Source organism: Phalacrocorax carbo, chromosome 2, assembly GCF_963921805.1.
Source record: "Phalacrocorax carbo chromosome 2, bPhaCar2.1, whole genome shotgun sequence".
Lineage (NCBI taxonomy): Eukaryota > Metazoa > Chordata > Aves > Suliformes > Phalacrocoracidae > Phalacrocorax > Phalacrocorax carbo.
In genome coordinates this window covers 28,685,021-28,702,909 of record NC_087514.1, presented here as the reverse complement: position 1 = coordinate 28,702,909, position 17,889 = coordinate 28,685,021, and the positions used below count along the sequence as shown (strand labels likewise).

General features: G+C 48.3%; 1 protein-coding gene across 1 annotated transcript in view; it reads left to right on the top strand.

Moving 5' to 3' along the window:
- Positions 1–17,641: 17,641 nt before the first annotated feature.
- The window catches only part of LOC135311881 (Y+L amino acid transporter 2-like), a 56,970-nt gene continuing 56,722 nt past the window's right edge, over positions 17,642–17,889 (top strand). The window contains exon 1 of the mRNA XM_064442454.1: positions 17,642–17,875. The gene's annotated coding sequence lies outside the window, so the exon portion shown is untranslated. The remainder of the gene's footprint in view (positions 17,876–17,889) is intronic.

Here is a 17,889-nt window from a genome sequence, read left to right as displayed (position 1 = left end):
CATATTTTCTCTTTATACATATCCTTTCCTTTCACCTCACAGGATTGAGACAACCCATCTCAACTTGGCATGTTGTTTTTTCTCCCTCCATCTAGTCTTTCCCAAAGAGGGAGAAAAAAAATCTAGGTGCTCTATTTAGGGGCTTGTTTGCTGTGTTTGTAATAAGTTTTCTTCTTTCTGCCATACTGGTTACTCCTCCCAAGAAACCTGAGAAGAGCAATAGGTGGGAGGAAGTTACACTACATTTTTACAGGATTTTTATTGCATTTTGTTTTGGTGTTCCCATTTGGTTGCCGGGGCAACTGCTTCAGACCGCTGCTTAAGAAGAAAGTCAGTCCAAAAAGGAGCCGGGGGCCAAGGAGGACATTGTGCTGATCATCTTTGTTCTGCTGAGAACTGATACATTAGAAAGGGTGCAGCTATAGCCTTTTACATTATTTGGTTACACCCACTTAAATTCCTCTTGAAATTGTAGTATGATGAGATCCACACACAGCTCGTAGAAGGGAACCCTCTGTTAATGCCCCTTTTACATTGCCTTAGTTAATGCGTCCCTTAACTTTGTCGTCTGCCACAAATGCTTCTCATGTCATGTTGCTGGATCAAGCTTCGACTTAAATTTTATTTTCAGTATTTACATGATGAGCAGTAGTTTGGGCCTGTACAAAGATCAAGCATGCACTGCCCTGCCAGATTGGAAGTGATGTGAATGGGTCTCTCCTGCCATGGTCTGCCTTAACCTTCTCTGGACTACATCTCTGCTATCCTTTTTTGTCTGAAGGATGGTGCTAATAGGTTGATGCACAAATGGGGCCATCTGAGAGTAAAAGGTACATGTGCAGGTGGGTTTTTAATCATCTCAGAAAGCCTTAGAGTTTTTACCTAGGTGGCTTCAAACCCAGTAAAGAAATTACTGGGTTTAATTTGTCAGAAAACAGCACAGGCAATGATTTTCACAGGCACTAATAAATAATTACAAATTCTGCTAATGCTATCTAAAATTTCGGAAAATCCAAACTTCTGTCACAAGAAAGCTGAAATCTGCCTAAGTTGCAATATAAAAAGGAGCAGATAAATGAGAAAACCTAAATGATGGTGATGGCTGTTCAGAAAGTGAGGCACCCATCTGCTGACCTGAAAGGGAGTCACGAGAGGTTTGCTCTCTTCCAGGAGCTAAGATCAGAGACATCACTGACAGGGTGCAGCAACTTGTCAAAAGCACTGATCACTACCCTCTGCTACTCTTCCATGTGGGCACAAATGACACTGCAAGCCAGAGTCTGGGCAGAACTAAGCAAGACTATAAAGCTCTGGGAAAGCAAGTGAAAAATATTGGTGCCCAAGTTATCTTCTCCTCCATACTGCCTGTTGGAGAAAAATGGGCAACTAGAAATAGACAAATAATACAAATCAACTCCTGGTTACGTGGCTGGTGTCAATGTGAGGGTTTTGGCTTTTATGACAACGGGGTGTTCTTCAACAACCATAGGCTGCTAGGGAGGGACGGACTCCACCTGTCTGGAAGGGGCAAGGGAATCTTTGGCAGAAGGCTGGCAAACTTGGTGAGGAGGGCTTTAAACTGAGGAACTTGGGGAGAGGGGGACAAACTGGCAATGCTAATGCCATCACACACAATGGGGGAAATAAGACAGGACAACCTGAGCAGTGATAAAGGTGCTGTGGCAGTCTCTTGCAATGGCAACCAGGAGACCAACCACCTCGAGAGTCTGCACAGCCATAGTGGGTCCTCATACGCCCCTCCAGGGAAACCTGTGTTCTCAAGCACCTTTCTGAAATGCCTGTACACCAACACACGCAGCATGGGGAATAAACGGGAGGAACTAGAGGTCTGTGTGCAGTCACAGGGCCATGATCTCATTGCAATCACAGAGACATGGTGGGATAGCTCACATGACTGGAATGCTGTCATGGGTGGGTACAGGCTTTTCAGGAAAGACAGACCAGCAAGGTGAGGTGGAGGAGTTGCTCTTTATGTGGGGGAGCCACTGGATTACATCAAGCTCTGCCTTGGAGTGGAAGGAGAACAAGTTGAGAGCTTGTGGGTAAAAATTAAGGGACAGCCAACTATGGGTGGTGCTGTTGTGGGTGTTTGCTACAGGCCACCTGATCAGGAAGAGGAAGTTGATGAAGCCTTCTACAGACAGCTGGAAGTAGCCTTGCAGTCGCAGGCCCTGGTTCTCATGGGGGACTTCAACCACCCTGATATTTTCCTGAAAAGCAACACAGTGAGCCATGCATGATCCAGAAGGTTCCTGCAGAGCATCGGGGACAACTTTTTCACGCAAGTGGTGGAGGAGCCAACGACATGAGATGTGCTGCTCGACCTTATCCTAAAAAACAAGGAAGGGCTGGTTGAGGATGTTGGGGATAGCCTTGGCTGTAGTGACCATGAGATGGACGAGTTTAGGATACTGCGAGGGAAGAAGCAGGGCTATGAATCACAGAATCACAGAATCACAGGTTGGAACAGACCTCAGGGATCATCTAGTCCAACCTTTTGAGTCAGGTTACAACCCTGGACTTCAGAAGGGCCAACTTTGGCCCAAAGACCTACTAGGAGGAATCCCATTGGCTAGTGCTCCTCAAGGAAGGCAGGGGATTCCAAGAGAGCTGGACAGTATTCAAGGACCACTTCCTCCAAGCTCAAGATCAGTGCATCCTTAGGAGGAAGAAGTCAAGCAGAGGAGACAGGAGACCTGCATGGATGAGCGAAGAGCTTCTAGAGAAACTCAAATGGAAGAAGGAGGTTCACAATATGCGGAAAAAGGGACTGGCCACTTGGCAGGAATATAGGAATGTTGTCAGGGTGTGCAGAGATGTGACGAGGAAGGGCAAGGCCCACTTGGAATTAAATATGCATGTCAAAGATAACAAGAAGGGCTTCTTTAAATACATCAGCAGTAAAAGGAAGACTGGGGACACAGTGGGCCCACTGCTGAACAAGGAAGGGGCCCTGGTAAGGGAGCTGGTGGGTGTTCTTGCTGAGCCACTCTCCATCGTCTTTGAAAGGTTGTGGAGGACAGGAGAGGTGTCCGAGGACTGGAGGAAAGCAAATGTCACTCCAATCTTCAAAAAGGTCAAGAAGGAGGACCTGGGGAACTATAGACCAGTCAGCCCCACCTCCATCCCCAGAAAGGTGATGGAGCAGTTCATCCAATTATTATCCGCTAGTGGTTGTTAAGGTTGACAGTGATGAGTTAGCTGAGAGAAGTGCAAAGAAAATCAAAAGGGACTTTAGAGAATTGGGGCAATTGCTTGATGGATCAGAACCGCAGGTAGTGTTTTCCTTCATCCGTCACTAGCGGGGAGGCAGACAGAAAGGAACAGGATGTCCCATCTCATTAACATGTGGCTCAGAGGCTGGTGCCAGTGGTGGAATTTTGGGGTTTTTTTTATCATGGGGCAGTTTACATGGCACCAGGCCTGCTGGAGACAGATGGGTTTCACCTGTTGCAAAAGGGGAAAAGGATTCTGGCTCAGAAGTTAGCAGGCCTCATTGAGAGAGCTTTAAACTAGATGTGAATGTAGAAAGGGATAAAACCAGGCTTGCTAGGGATGAGCCTAGGGGTGGCATGCCTGTGTTGGAGAAGAGATTAATAGATCAGCTGAAGTGCATTTACACCAATGCACGCAGCATGGGCAATAAACAGGAGGAGCTGGAAGCCATTGCAGGGAAACTATGATGTGGTCGCTGTCATGGAAACATGGTGGGATGACTCACACAACTGCAGTGCTGCAATGGATGGCTACAAGCTCTTTAGAAGGGGCAGGCAAGGAAGGAGAGGTGGAGGGGTAGCCTTGTATGTTAGAGAGTGTTGTGACTGTCTAGAACTCAACAACAGTAATGATAAGGTTGAGTGCTTATGGGTAAGGATCAGGGGAAAGGCTAATAAGGCAGACATCCTGGTGGTAGTCTGCTATAGACCACCCAACCAGGATGAGGAGACAGATGGAAGTACTGTACAAGCAGTTGACTGAAGTCTCACAATCTCTAGCCCTTGCTCTCATGGGAGACTTCAACTTACCAGATATCTGCTGGAAATACAACACAGCAGAGACAAAGAAGTCTCAGAGGTTCCTGGAGTGTGTGGGAGATAACTTCCTGACGCAGCTGGTAAGTGAGCCAACCAGGGGAGGTGCCCCGCTGGACCTGCTGTTTACGAACACAGAAGGCCTGGTGGGTGATGTGGTGGTTGGAGGCTGTCTTGGGCTCAGCGACCATGACATAATAGAGTTCTCGATTCTTGGAGAAGTAAAGAAGAGGGTCAGCAAAACCACTACCCTGAACTTCAGAAGGGCAGGCTTTGGATTGTTAAGGAGTTTGGTTAACAGAGTCCCTTGGGAGGCAGTCCTGAAGGGCAGAGGAGTCCAGGAAGGCTGGATGTTATTAAAGAAGGAAGTCTCCAAGGTGCAGGAGCAGGCCGTCCCCATGTGCCCTAACTCGAGCAGGCAGGGAAGAAGACCGGCTTGGCTGAATAGTGAGCTTTGGCTGGAACTCAAGAAAAAAAGGAGAGCTTACCGCCTTTGGAAGAAGGGGCAGGTGACTCAGGAGGACTACAAGGATGTTGTGAGGTTATGCAGGGGAAAGACTAGGAAGGCGAAGGCTCAGCTGGCACTTAAACTGGCTGCCACTGTTAAAGATAAGAAAAAATGTTTTTATAAATGTATCAGTGACAAAAGGAGGGCCAGGGAGAATCTCCCTCCTTTGTTGGATGTGGAAGGTAGCCTTGCCACAAAAGATGAGGAGAAGGCTGAGACACTTAATGCTTTCTTTGCCTCAGCCTTTAATAGTCAGACTGGTCATCCCCATAATCGTCAGGCCCCTGTGCTGGGAGATGGAGCTAGTATGCAGAATGAAGTCCCAGTTGTTGAAGAGGTGGCAGTCACCAACCTGCTCCTTCACCTGGATGTTCACAAGTCCATGGGGCCAGATGGGATCCACACGAGGATATTGAGGGAGCTGGCAGAGGAGCTCACCAAGCCACTCTGCATCATTTATCAGCAGTCGTGATCAACCAGGGAGGTCCCAGATGACTGGAAGCTAGCGAATGTCACGCCCCTCTACAAGAAGGGTCGGAAGAAGGATCCGGGGAACTACAGGCCTGTCAGCCTAACCTCGGTGCCGGGAAAGGTCATGGAGCAGATCATCTTGAATGCCATTATGCGGCACATGTGGGACACCCAGGGAATCAGGCTCAGCCAGCATGGGTTTAGGAAAGGGAGGTCCTGCCTCACTAACCTGGTCTCCTTCTATGATAAGGTGACCTGCTTAGTGGATGAGGGGAAGGCTGTGGATGTTGTCTACCTGGACTTTAGTAAGGCCTTTGACACTGTCTCCCACCGCAGCCACCTAGAGAAGCTGGAGGCTCATGGCTTAGTCAGGTGTACTCTTCACTGGGTTAAAAACCGGCTGGATGGCTGAGCCCAGAGAGTGGTGATGAATGGAGTCAAAACCAGTTGGCGGCCAGTCACTTCTTCATTATTGTGTTCAGTTTTGGGCCACTCACTACAAGAAGGACACTGAGTTGCTGGAGCGTGTCCAAAGAAGAGCAGTGAAGTTGGTCAAGGGTCTAGAGAACAAGTCTTAGGAGGAGCGGCTGAGGGAACTGGGGTTGTTTATTCTGGAGGAGGCTGAGGGGAGACCTCATCGCTCTCTACAACTACCTGAAAGGAGGTTGCAGTGAGGTGGGTGTTGGTCTTTTCTCCCTAGCAACAAGCGATAGGATGAGAGGAAAAGGCCTCAAGGTGCGCCAGGGGAGGTTTTGGTTGGACATTAGAAAAACTTCTTTACCAAAAGGGTTGTCAGGCATTGGAACAGGCTGCCTAGGGAGGTGGTTGAGTCTCCATCCCTGGAGGTATTTAAAAGAAGGGTAGATGTGGTGCTTGAGGATATGGTTTAGTGTTGGACTTGGCGTGACAGGTTAGTGGTTGGACTCGATGATCTTAAGGATCTTTTCCCACCTTAACAATTCTGTGATTCTATGATTCTATGTCAGAAGCAAGTGAGTGCAAAGGTGCAGCAGCAGCACCAGGATGAACACCATGAATCATGAACTTGGAACAGAGCTTGCCAGCCTGAACAGGCATCATTATGTAGTGTGCATGGCACGTAGAGCTAGGAAGCATAGTATCAGTGCTCTGCTCCAGTTCTCTTTGCTCTAAAGCAGAAGTTGCTTCTAGTGAGTTGGGAAATAGGAATAAGGTGCAGACCCCCAGGCATGAGATATCAGATACCACCTGGCAGGCCAAGGACCACCCTCAGCTTGTTTTTTTCTTCCCTCCCCTCCCCTCCCCCCTCCCCCAGCGTTGTAGGACTGCCTTTACCTTCTTACACCTAATTTAAAATAATAAATCACAAAATTTGCAACTCATGCAGACCATACTACAAGAACAACATACCACCTGGTAAAAGGATACCCCTGTAGAAGCCTCTGTTCTTCTAGTTACTAAAGCCACAATTCAGGAAAGCTCTTAATACATGGTGAAATGTGATTGTCCTTCCTTGCTTGACACGTATATTTCTTTAGGCACTAGTAGTAATGAACAAACACAGCTTAAAATGTGACGTGCAGTGAAACACACAGTTCTGGCACCAAACTCCCACTGGCAAGGCTAGCATCTTTCCTCAGAGCCTGTCCTTGCTAGACACCTTCAGGTCTGCTCTATAAAAACCACGACAGTTCACTGCACCATTGCGCTGGTCTCAGCTATCTAGTCGGAATTTACAGCCTTCAGAGAGAATAAAAATAACCCCTTTCCTATCCAATTAATTATACATCATATTCTTGTGATTTAAGTCACAAAATAAGTTAAGACAGATATTAAAATAATTAAGCTGTTGTCAATCAGTAATGCCCACAATGAAGCTTGAATCACTGAAAAGGAGCAGATCGCACACCTCCATTGGTTTCACAGAATCACAGAATGGAAGAGGTTGGAAGGGACCTCTGGAGATCATCTTGTCCAACACCCCTGCTTGAGCAGGGACACCTAGAGCAAAGGGCGCAGGAACACATCCAGATGGGTTTTGAATGTCTCCAGGGAAGGAGACTCCACAGCCTCCCTGGGCAGCCTGTTCCACTGCTCTGGCACCCTCACAGGAAAGAAGATTTTTCTCATGTTCAGGTGGAACTTCCTGTGTTCCAGCTTGTGCCCATTGCCCCTGGTGCTGTCATTGAGCACCACTGAAAAGAGTCTGGCCCCATCATCCTGACACCCACCCTTTAGATATTTATAGGTATTGATGAAATCCCCCCTCAGTCTTCTCTTCCTCAGGCTAAACAAACCCAAATCTCTCACCCTTTCCTCATAAGGGAGATGCTCCAGTCCCCTGATCATCTTGGTAGCTCTCCGCTGGACTTGCTCAAGCAGTTCCACATCCTTCTTAAACTGGGGTGCCCAAAACTGGACACAGTACTCCAAATGTGGTCTCACTAGGGCAGAGTAGATGGGAAGGATAACCTCTCTTGATCTGCTGGCCACACTCCTTTTAATGCATCCCAGGATACTGTTGGCCTTCTTGGCCACAAGGGCACATTGTTGCCTCATGGTCAGCTTGCTGTCCACCACCACTCCCAGGTCCTTCTCAACAGAGCCACTTTCCAGTAGGTCAGCCTGAGCCTGGACTGGTGCATGGGGTTGTTCCTTCCCAGGTGCAGGAGCTTGCACTTGCTCTTGTTGAATTTCATCAGGTTCCCCCTGGCCCAGCTCTCCAGCCTGTCCAGGTCTCGCTGGATGGCAGCACAGCCTTCTGGTGTATCAGCCACTCCTCCCAGCTTGGTATCATCAGCGAACATGCTGAGGTTGCACTCTATCCCATCATCCAGGTCATTGATGAATATACTGAACAGGACTGGACCCAGCACAGACCCCTGGGGAACACTGCTAGTGACAGGCTTCCATCCAGACTCTGCCCCATTGATCACAACTGTCTGAGTTCTGTTGTTGAGCCATTTCTTTATCCACCTCACTGTCCACTCATCCAACCCACACTTCCTTAGTTTGCCTGTGAGGAGGCTATAAGAGGCAGTGTTGAATGCCTTACTGAAGTCAAGATAGACAACAGCCACTGCTCTTCTGTCATTGACCCAGCCAGTCACATATCGTAGAAGGCTATCAGGTTGGTCAAGGATGATCTTCCCTTGGTGAATCCATGTTGACTATTTTTGATACCCTTCTTGTCCTCTGTGTGCCTAGAGATGACGTATAGGATAGAATCACAGAACCATAGAATAGTTAAGGTGGGAAAAGATCCTTAAGATCATCGAGTCCAACTGCTAACCTATCACTGCCAAGTCCAACTCTAAACCATATCCTCAAGCACCACATCTACCCTTCTTTTAAATACCTCCAGGGATGGTGACTCAACCACCTCCCTAGGCAGCCTGTTCCAATGCCTGACAACCCTTTCGGTAAAGAAGTTTTTTCTAATATCCAACCAAAACCTCCCCTGGCGCACCTTGAGGCCTTTTCCTCTCGTCCTATCGCTTGTTGCTAGGGAGAAAAGACCAACACCCACCTTGCTACAACCTTTTCAGGTAGTTGTAGAGAGCAATGAGGTCTCCCCTCAGTCTCCTCTTCTCCAGAATAAACAACCCCAGTTCCCTCAGCCGCTCCTCCTAAGACTTGTTCTCTAGACCCTTGACCAACTTCACTGCTCTTCTTTGGACACACTCCAGCAACTCAATGTCCTCCTTGCAGTGAGTGGCCCAAAACTGAAAAGAGTGTTCAAGGTGCAGCCTCACCAGTGCTACGTACAGGGGCATGATCACATCCCTGCTCCTGCTGGCCACACTATTCCTGATACAAGCAAGGATGCTGTTGGCCTTCTTGGCCACCTGAGCACACTGCCAGCTTATGTTCAGATGGCTGTCAACCAACACCCCCAGATCCTTTTCTTCCAGGCAGTTCTCCAGCCACTCCTCCCCAAGCCTGTAGCATTGCATGGGGTTGTTGTGACCAAAGTGCAGGACCCGGCACTTAGTCTTGTTGAATCTCATACCGTTGGCTCTGGCCCAATGATCCAGCCTGTCCAGGTCCCTCTGTAGGGCCTTCCTGCCCTCCAGCAGATTGACACTTCCACCCAGCTTGGTGTCATCTGCAGACTTACTGAGGGTGTACTGTATCCCCTCAACCAGATCATCAATGAAGATATTGTACAGGACCAGCCCCAATACTGAGCCCTGACGTGTTCTGCAACCTGCCAACGTGCCTACTGCAGCTTTTCTGCCAGGACCCCATGAGCTGCTGTTCCACAGAGGTCATGTGGATGGGCGGAGGAGTCCCAGGGAACAGACGGGAAAGAGCCCAGAGCTGTTCCAGGTGCCACCAAGGCAGCTGTGCTAGTTGTCCACCCTCCAATCTCTTCATAGTGGAGAGGAAATGTTAGACATAAAGATGAGCACCACTGGTAGGACACCCAGCTGAGGGAAAAGAGCATCCTGCCACTTTCTGAACTCTGCTGACTCTTGCTTCTCAGTAGGGAACAAGCTTGAGGTCAGTTAATAATAATAATAATAATGATAATGACAAATCTGGCCTGCTGTGTCACACTCAGGAACGGTACTGTCATGCTGCTGCAATCATGAAGGGCTACCCCTCTTCATCTGCCACCACCTAGAGGTGGCCCAACTGCAAGAAAAGTAATGTTCTACACCCAGCCCTGAATATACATGCATCTGAAAGGCCATAAGTGCTGTTCCAGCCAAAGCCCAGCCCTCCAAGGAAACCCTGAGGCCGCTCGATAGAAGAACTCAATCCTATCTACCTCTTCTTTCCTTGAACCCCGAGTCTCTCTCCATGAGGGAGTAGGATCCATGAACAGGCCGTCTCCAACATGTTAAGCACACTGGTTTCCGCAAGAGTGAAATGCAGGACGGCAGCAGCCACACTCAGGACTTGTTGGGTACAGAAGAGGGGATAAGGAGAAAGCTTTGGGGTAGGCATGAGGAAAGGTAGGTAGATGCTGTGTGCCTGAGTCACTGTAATGGGTTTGTGTGGCAAGGTTCTGGTGGAAGGGGTCTACAGGGGTGGCTTCTGTGAGAAGCTCCTAAAAGCTTCCCCCATGGCCAACAGACCCAATGCCAGCCACCTCCAAGACAGATTCACTGCTGGCCAAGGCTAAGCCCATCAACAACGGTGGTAGTGCCTCTGGGACAAAAGATTTAAGAAGGGGAAAAAAAGTTTGCTGCACAACAGTAACGTCAGCCGGAGCAGAGATTCCCCTGTAGCCCATGGTGAAGACCATGGTGAGGCAGGCTGTCCCCCTGCAGCCCATGGAGGGCCACAGTGGAGCAGATACCCACCTGCAGCCCCTGGAGGGCCCCATGCTGGGGCAGGTGGATGCATGAAGGAGGCTGTGACCCTGTAGGAAGCCTGTGCTGGACCTGTGGACCCATGGAGGGAGGAGCCCATGCTGGAGCTGGTTTTCTCGCACAACTGTGACCCCACACAGGATCCATGCTGGAGCAGTTCATGGGGAGCTGTAGCCTGTAGGAAGGACCCATGATGGAGAAGTTTGTGAAGGATTGTCCCCCATGAGAGGGGCTCCCACCTTGGAGCAGGGTAAAAGTGTGAGGAGTCCTCCCCTGAGGAGGAAGGAGCGGCAGAGTCAATGTGGGATGAACTGACCGCAACCCCCCTTCCCCATCGCCCTGTACCACTCAGGGAGGGGAGGAGGTACAGAAAATGGGGAGTGAAGTTGAGCCTGGGAAGAAGGGAGGGGTGGGTGGAAGGTGTTTTAAGATTTGCTTTTATTTCTCATTACCCTACTCTGATTTAATTGGTACTAAATTAAGCTAAGTTCCTCAAGTTGAGTGTGTTTTGCCCATGATGGTAATTGCTGAGTGATCTCCCTGTCCTTATCTCAACCCCCAGGCCTTTTGTAATATTTTCTCTGCCTTGTCCAGCTGAGGAGAGGTGTGATAGAGCTGCATTGGTGGGCACCTGGCGCCCACCCCGGGTCAACCTACCACAGCCACACAGGATGTGTGAAGGATGTGTGGAGGCAAAAATTAGAGAGCTGAGCCAATGAGTCAAAGTCTGACCCTTCTGTTGTTTAACTCCAGTACTATGAAAGAGGAACAGAGTTTCTGTGCAACTGGAACACTCAGCACTGATTTTGACTGTGGCAGCAAGTCCAGGGTCCACCAGGTCATGCAGTTTATGCATGACTTTTCTCTGTCAGGAAGCCCAAGTCTGGGTTGTCTGCTACAGTCATGCCAGATCTCTGGATGTGGTAGGTGGGGCCATGGTTTCTGAGAGAAATGGTTGAAAGCACTCGGGAAGACTACCATTTGAAAAGATGGTAGATTTTTTTTCTGCTGTATGCCCCCCCCACCTTCTGATGCACAACATTATTTTGTGCACTCCTCACTTCTTCATTAGTGATTCCTAACAGACTTCGGCTTTTTGACTCTGAGGAGGACTGCTGATAATGTTTGAGAGTGCTGGCCTTGCTGAAAATAAGAATCTTATCCGCATTGTAATAGCTCATTGAAAATCTTTTAAAAATGTACATGTAAAAACAACTTCTTACATAGACATGGAGAAAAATAGAAACACAGAATCACAGAATCACAGAATCACAGGTTGGAAGGGACCTCAGGGATCATCTAGTCCAACCTTTTTGGGATGAGCAGAGTCTAAACAAGATGGCCCAGCACCCTGTCCAGCCGAATCTTAAAAGTGTCCAATGTGATGGAGTCAACCACTTCCCTGGGGAGATTATTCCAATGGGTGACTGTCCTCAGTGTGAAAAATTTCCCTCTGGTGTCCAATCAGAATCTCCCCAAAAGCAACTTGTGTCCATTCCCCCTTGTCCTCTCCATATGATTCCTTGTAAAAAGGGAGTCTCCATCTTCTTTGTAGCTACCCCTTAAGTACTGGTACATGGTGATGAGATCCCCTCTGAGCCTCCTTTTCTCAAGGCTGAACAAACCCATCTCTCCCAGCCTATCCTCGTATGGCAGGCTTCCCAGTCCTTTGATCATCTTGGTGGCCCTTCTCTGGACCCCTTCCAGCCTGTCCACATCCTTTTTGTATAGAGGGGACCAGAACTGTACACAGAACTCCAGGTGTGGCCTGACAAGCACTGAGTAGAGCGGGATGATGACTTCTTTCTCTCTGCTGGCGATGCCCTTTTTGATGCAACCCAGCATCCTTTAGGCCTTCTTGGCTGCTGCAGCACACTGTTCCCTCATGTTGAGCTTCCTGTCCACCAGGACCCCCAGGACCCTTTCCACAGAGCTGCCCTCCAGCCAGGTGCATCCCAGTCTGTGCTGCACTCCCGGATTTTGTTTTCCCAGGTGCATGACCTTACACTTGTCCTTGCTGAACTTCATAAGGTTCTTGTTGGCCCACTCCTCCAGCCTATCCAGATCTCCCTGCAGAGCAGCTCTCCCTTCTGGAGTGTCTACTCAACTTGGTGTCATCCGCAAACTTCATCAGGCTACACTTGATGCCGCTGTCCAGATCGCTTATGAAGAGGTTGAATGACATTGGGCCCAATATTGATCCCTGGGGGACCCCACTACTGACAGGTTGCCAGTTTGAGAAAGAGCTATTTACTACCACCCTTTGGGTGTGGCCTGTCAGCCAACTCCCCACCCACTGCACAGACCACTTGTCTAGGCCATAACACATCAATTTCTCCAGGAGGAGGCTGTGAGGAACTCTCTGAAAAGCCTTGGAGAAGTCCAGGTAGACAATGTCCACCACCAGCCCCATGTCAACCAGGCAAGTCACTTTGTCATAGAAGGCCGCCAGGTTTGTCAAGCACGATCTGCCCTTAGTGAAGCCATGTTGTCTTTTCCCAATCACGTGCTTCATTTGATTTGTGATGGCCCCCAGGAGGATTTGTTCCATAACTTTCCCAGGGATTGAAGTAAGGCTGATGGGCCTATAGTTACCCAGATCCTCCCTCGAGCCTTTCTTGTACATAGGGGTAACATTTGCCTTCCTCCAGTCCTCTGGGACATCCCCCGTTCTCCATGACTTCTCGAAGATTATGGAGAGCGGCCTTGCGATGATGTCAGCAAGCTCTTTCAACACCCTCAGGTGGATGGCGTCAGGGCCCATTGATTTGTGGGGGTCAGGCTCCTGTAGTAATTCATATACTAACTCTTCCTTCACTGATGGTGGGTCAGTGCTTGGTTCAATTGGCAATTTCATTCCCAAAGCCTGGGACCTGACAGTGCTGGTAAAGACCAAGGTGAAGAAGGTGTTGAGGACCTCTGCCTTTTCTGCATCATTGGTGATTGATTCTCCTTTTCTGTTTAACAGTGGGCCTTTGCTTTCCATCTTTTTCTGCTTGTGGTTGACATGTCTTGTTATTTTTAATGTCTACAGCCAGTTTCAATTCAAATTCGGCTTTTGCTTTTCTGACTGGGTCTCTGCAATCTCTGCTATGCCCTTGTAGTTCTTGGCATGTAATCCTCCACTTCTCCATTTCTGGTATGCTTCCCTTTTGGATTTGAGTAGACCCAGGAGGTCATGGTTGAGCCAAGGGAGTCTCTTGCTCCGCTTACTTCCTTTTCCTTTATAGGGGATAAATTGGCTTTGTGCTTCCAAGAGAGAGTTCTTGAAGAACTCCCAGCACTCACTAGCTCCTTTATCTTCCATGGAACCGTCCCACGGAATCCCTCTCAGCTGAGCTCTGAGTGAACTGAAGTTTGCTCTTCTAAAATCCAGAACCCTTGTCTCAGAGCTGACCTTCAGCATGCTCAGCAGGATCCCAAACTCCACAATATTGTCATCAGTGCAGCCAAGGCTCTCACTAACTGAGATACTACAAAGCAGGCTTTCTCAGTTTGTGAATAGCAAGTCCAGCAGTGCCTCATTCCTGGTTGGCACATCTAAGATTTGTATCAGGAAACAGTCCTCTATGCGTTCCAGGAACTTGGTGGATGACATGCGAGCTGCCGTATTGTTCTTCCAGCAAATGTCTGGGTAGTTTATGTCACCCATCAGGACCAGGTTCTGTTGTCCAGAAGCTTGCTTTAGTGCCCCAAATATCGCTTCATTGGCTTCGTCACCGTGGTTAGGAGGTTGGTAGCAGATGCCCACTGTGAGGTCCTGCTTGGAGACGACCCCTCTGATTTTAACCCAGAGGCATTCGATAGAGCAGTCGCAATCACCATAGCTGACTTCAATACATTCGAGGTTTTCTTTCGTGTAGAGAGCCACTCCTCCACCTCTTCTACCCTGCCTGTCTTTACGAAAGAGCCTATAACCATCCATCGCGATGCCCCAGTTGTTTGAGTTGTCCCACCATGTTTCAGTTACTCCTATGATGTCAGAACCTCTGAGTGGGCACGGAGCTCCAGTTCCTCCTGTTTGTTTCCTAGACTGCGTGCATTTTTGTACATACACTTGAGATGATTACTCTTCTGTTTTACCTCTTGGGAGAGAGCTAAGGAGCCTTTGTCACCACACTGCTTGGCCTGACTTACTCCCACGTTGGATTTGTTGGTGTGAGTGTTTTCTCCACGGATCCCACCCCCCAAGTCCTTCAGTTTAAAGCCTGCCTCACCAAATTAGCCAGCCTACTGCTGAAGATTCCCCTACCCCTTTTAGACAGATGGATGCCATCCCTCCCTAGTGTGTTGTAGTTATTGAAGAACACCCCATTGTCATAAAAGCCAAACCCCTCATGGTGGCACCAGCCACATAGCCAGGAGTTGATATACATTATGCACCTGTTTCTGCCTGCTCCCTTCCCTCGAACTGGCAAAACGGAAGAGAATATCACCTGGGCGCCAGTGTTTTTCACTTGCTTCCCCAGGGCTCGAAAATCTTCCTTGATTTTACCCAGGTTGCAGTTCTCAGTGTCATTCATGCCTACATGAAATAGTAATAGTGGATAGTAGTCTGTTTCCCTGAGGAGTTGTGGCACCCTCTCAGCAACGTCTCGGACCTTGGCTCCTGGAAGGCAGCACACCTCTCGTGACTCCCTGTCAGGTCGGCAGATGGGTGCCTCAGTACCCTTCAACAGGGAGTCACCCACCACAAGCACTCATCATTTCTTTTTACAATGTCTACTGTATGTTGCTGGTGCAGTTTCCCCTTGCAGGGGACTTTGCAGACTTTGGGTGCGCTCAGTCGTTAAGGCTTCATATCTGTTTCTGACTGTGATGGTGGAGAGTGCAGGCTGATGTGGAATCCTGCTCTTCTTAGTCACCAGGGTCCAAGGGGCCTCATTCTCGGCAGTGTCTGCCACAGGAACACGATTCTGAAGCCACCTGTCTATCTCTGCCCCAGCTCCTCTAATACTGCGCAGCCTCTTAACTGCTTCCTGCAGTTCAGCTACCTGATGTAACAGGTCATCGACCTGTGCACACCTCGTGCAGGTACTTACCTTTTCGTCAGGAGGGGCGTTCGGGCATTTTCCGCAACCCACCGCCTGTACCGATGTGTCCATTCTTACCAGACCCGCCTGGGTGGCTGCGTCTGACATCTCGGGGGCTTTTGCTCCACGAACAGTGGTTTTAGCTCTGAGGCGAGTGCCCACCATTTTGCCCAAGGCCTTGCCTGAGCTGTAGGCCTACAAGCGGGCTGCGGCGTCCCTCCCGCTCGCCCTGCCTGCGCGAACCGCCGCGCCGCGCCATGGCCGCTCGCGCTCCCTAGGGGCCGTTTAAATCTCCCGCCGTTGCTTCTGGCAACGCCCCAGGCCGCGTCAGCTGCACGTCAGCCTCGCTCGCGAGAGCTGCCGGCTCCTGACGGGCCCCTCTGCTCACCCCCGGGCGTCTCGGGTACGAGGAACCACTTTGCCTGCCCCCACCTAGCACTGCGCCACGGGACTCGCCCTTGCTGCTGCTGAGCTCCTCGCCAACTGATGTACAGGATTATACATATTCTTTTGCACTTGTTACCATTAGCTTTCCTATGCCATTTTAGCACCTGGGCACTTCGTAGTGTAACTGCTTCAAGTCTCTGCAATCATCTTTGACTACACTCAATATATTCTCTCATTAGGTTATTATTCACCATCCTTATTATACTTGTCTTCCTTCACAGCACCTGGAAGCCATCTGGATTTGGTGATGTGCTGCTACTCTTCAAAAAGAAAACTTTAGAAATATTCAGCACTAGTGCCAACATAATTTGGTTGGCATATAATATACATATATTGTGCATATGCATATAATGCACATGCGTGTATACATACATGTATACAGACACACACACATATATATGTATGTGCATTACATGCATCTAATGTACATATAATGATGAGCAAGCCAACGCCAACCAGAGCTCAGGCCTGCATGTGTTGTTGTCACACTGACCAGCTATCGAGTTCACTGCTGTATGCGCTGTGCATTGTGGATCCTCACATTCTTCTCCCATAACTTGAGTTACCATGGTTGGTAGAGGTTTCTTGACCTGGTCTGTACACTATGCTCTATCCTGCATCAACTTCATGGGAAAGTAAGTAAATATCAGATTTTACCAAGACAACAAAAAGGGTGGCCTCTGTTCGTCATTCAGACTCTGGCAGATAATGGCAGAAGGTGTTTGGCAGTATCTTTTTAATCACACTTAATATATTACAAAGCAAGCTACATTCACTTCTTCACATTATCCATCCTGCTCACTTAAAATGCAAATAAGTGTCATCTTCCCTCGCAAGGGAACTAGATTTTGTGTTCAGAGAAGACATGTTCAGGAAAGAAATGTTTTTCATGCACGCTGCATCCTTTATAAATCAGCATTATTGCTTAATGCTGATTTATGTGCTGATACCGTAAATTTGTGGGAAGTGTCAGGTATGACATAACCATCAGGGTCAGACCAATAGTAAGAAGGGAAGCGTTAATGAAGAAAATGTTTTGTTTCATGTTCCAACATGCAGCCTACACAGAACTAAAACAAAGGCTGAAAGTGGCTTAGGAGGGGGATATATGAACAATATAAAGGTGCTCTCCAGCTCTAAGGGGACAAATGTCTGACGACAGAGTCTCTCAGTGTAGCACTCAATCAAAAACCAGTCTGCTGCCCCAGATCACAAACAGGACAAATTCAAGTTCAAATTTCACAGTGAAAGTAATTATGGATTCTTGGAGATATGCATTCTGGCTTCTAGGCTATAGTCTGTTAACACTGCCCTGACAGAAGAAAAAGATTATAAGATGGCAGAGGCCCTGATCAAAGAATATGGCGCTCAGGTTCTCTGTGCTTCCAGCAGAGAGCAACATCCATGCAAAGCAATTCTGGTGCCAAAATGATTCTTGATATGTTATGATGTACATAACGATACACTTGCAGGCAGCTGGAATTGTGCAATCTCTTCAGGCAGACATAAAGAGCTCTCAGGGATAAATAACTGCCCTTCACAGATAAAAATAAAGTAACTTGGAGGCTGTCTATTCAAAATACTTGTCACATCCCTGCTTGGAACTCTGTTTTAAAAAAGCACAGCCTTTTCTGTATAAACATTAACTGTAGACCTGTCTCAATCTATCACAGAAAGCATGTTTTTACAAGATGTGACTTTAAAAGGAAGAAATAGGCGGAGCACTGACTTATATTAGAAAGACTTGCGTTGTTTTTATTATTCCTTTGAGTCACTATGGGTTACAGAATGGAATGTGCAACATGATGCAACTCTCCTGCTTGTTTTCCAGTTGGATTACTGAGGCTGAATGGAGAGATAGCTCTGAATTAAATTATTTCACTTTCCTGTGTGGATAAGTATCTCATTTTCATGAAGTCCTTTATCTGAATCCTCAACTGAGTCCAATGACTTAAGACTCTTGACCTGCTGAATCAGCTGCTTCCAGATGCCCTTTGACACATGAATACAATTTTTTGACTTGCTATTGGCCTGGTCGTTCATGGAAAACAAAAATCCCAGGTTAGTCCTCTTGC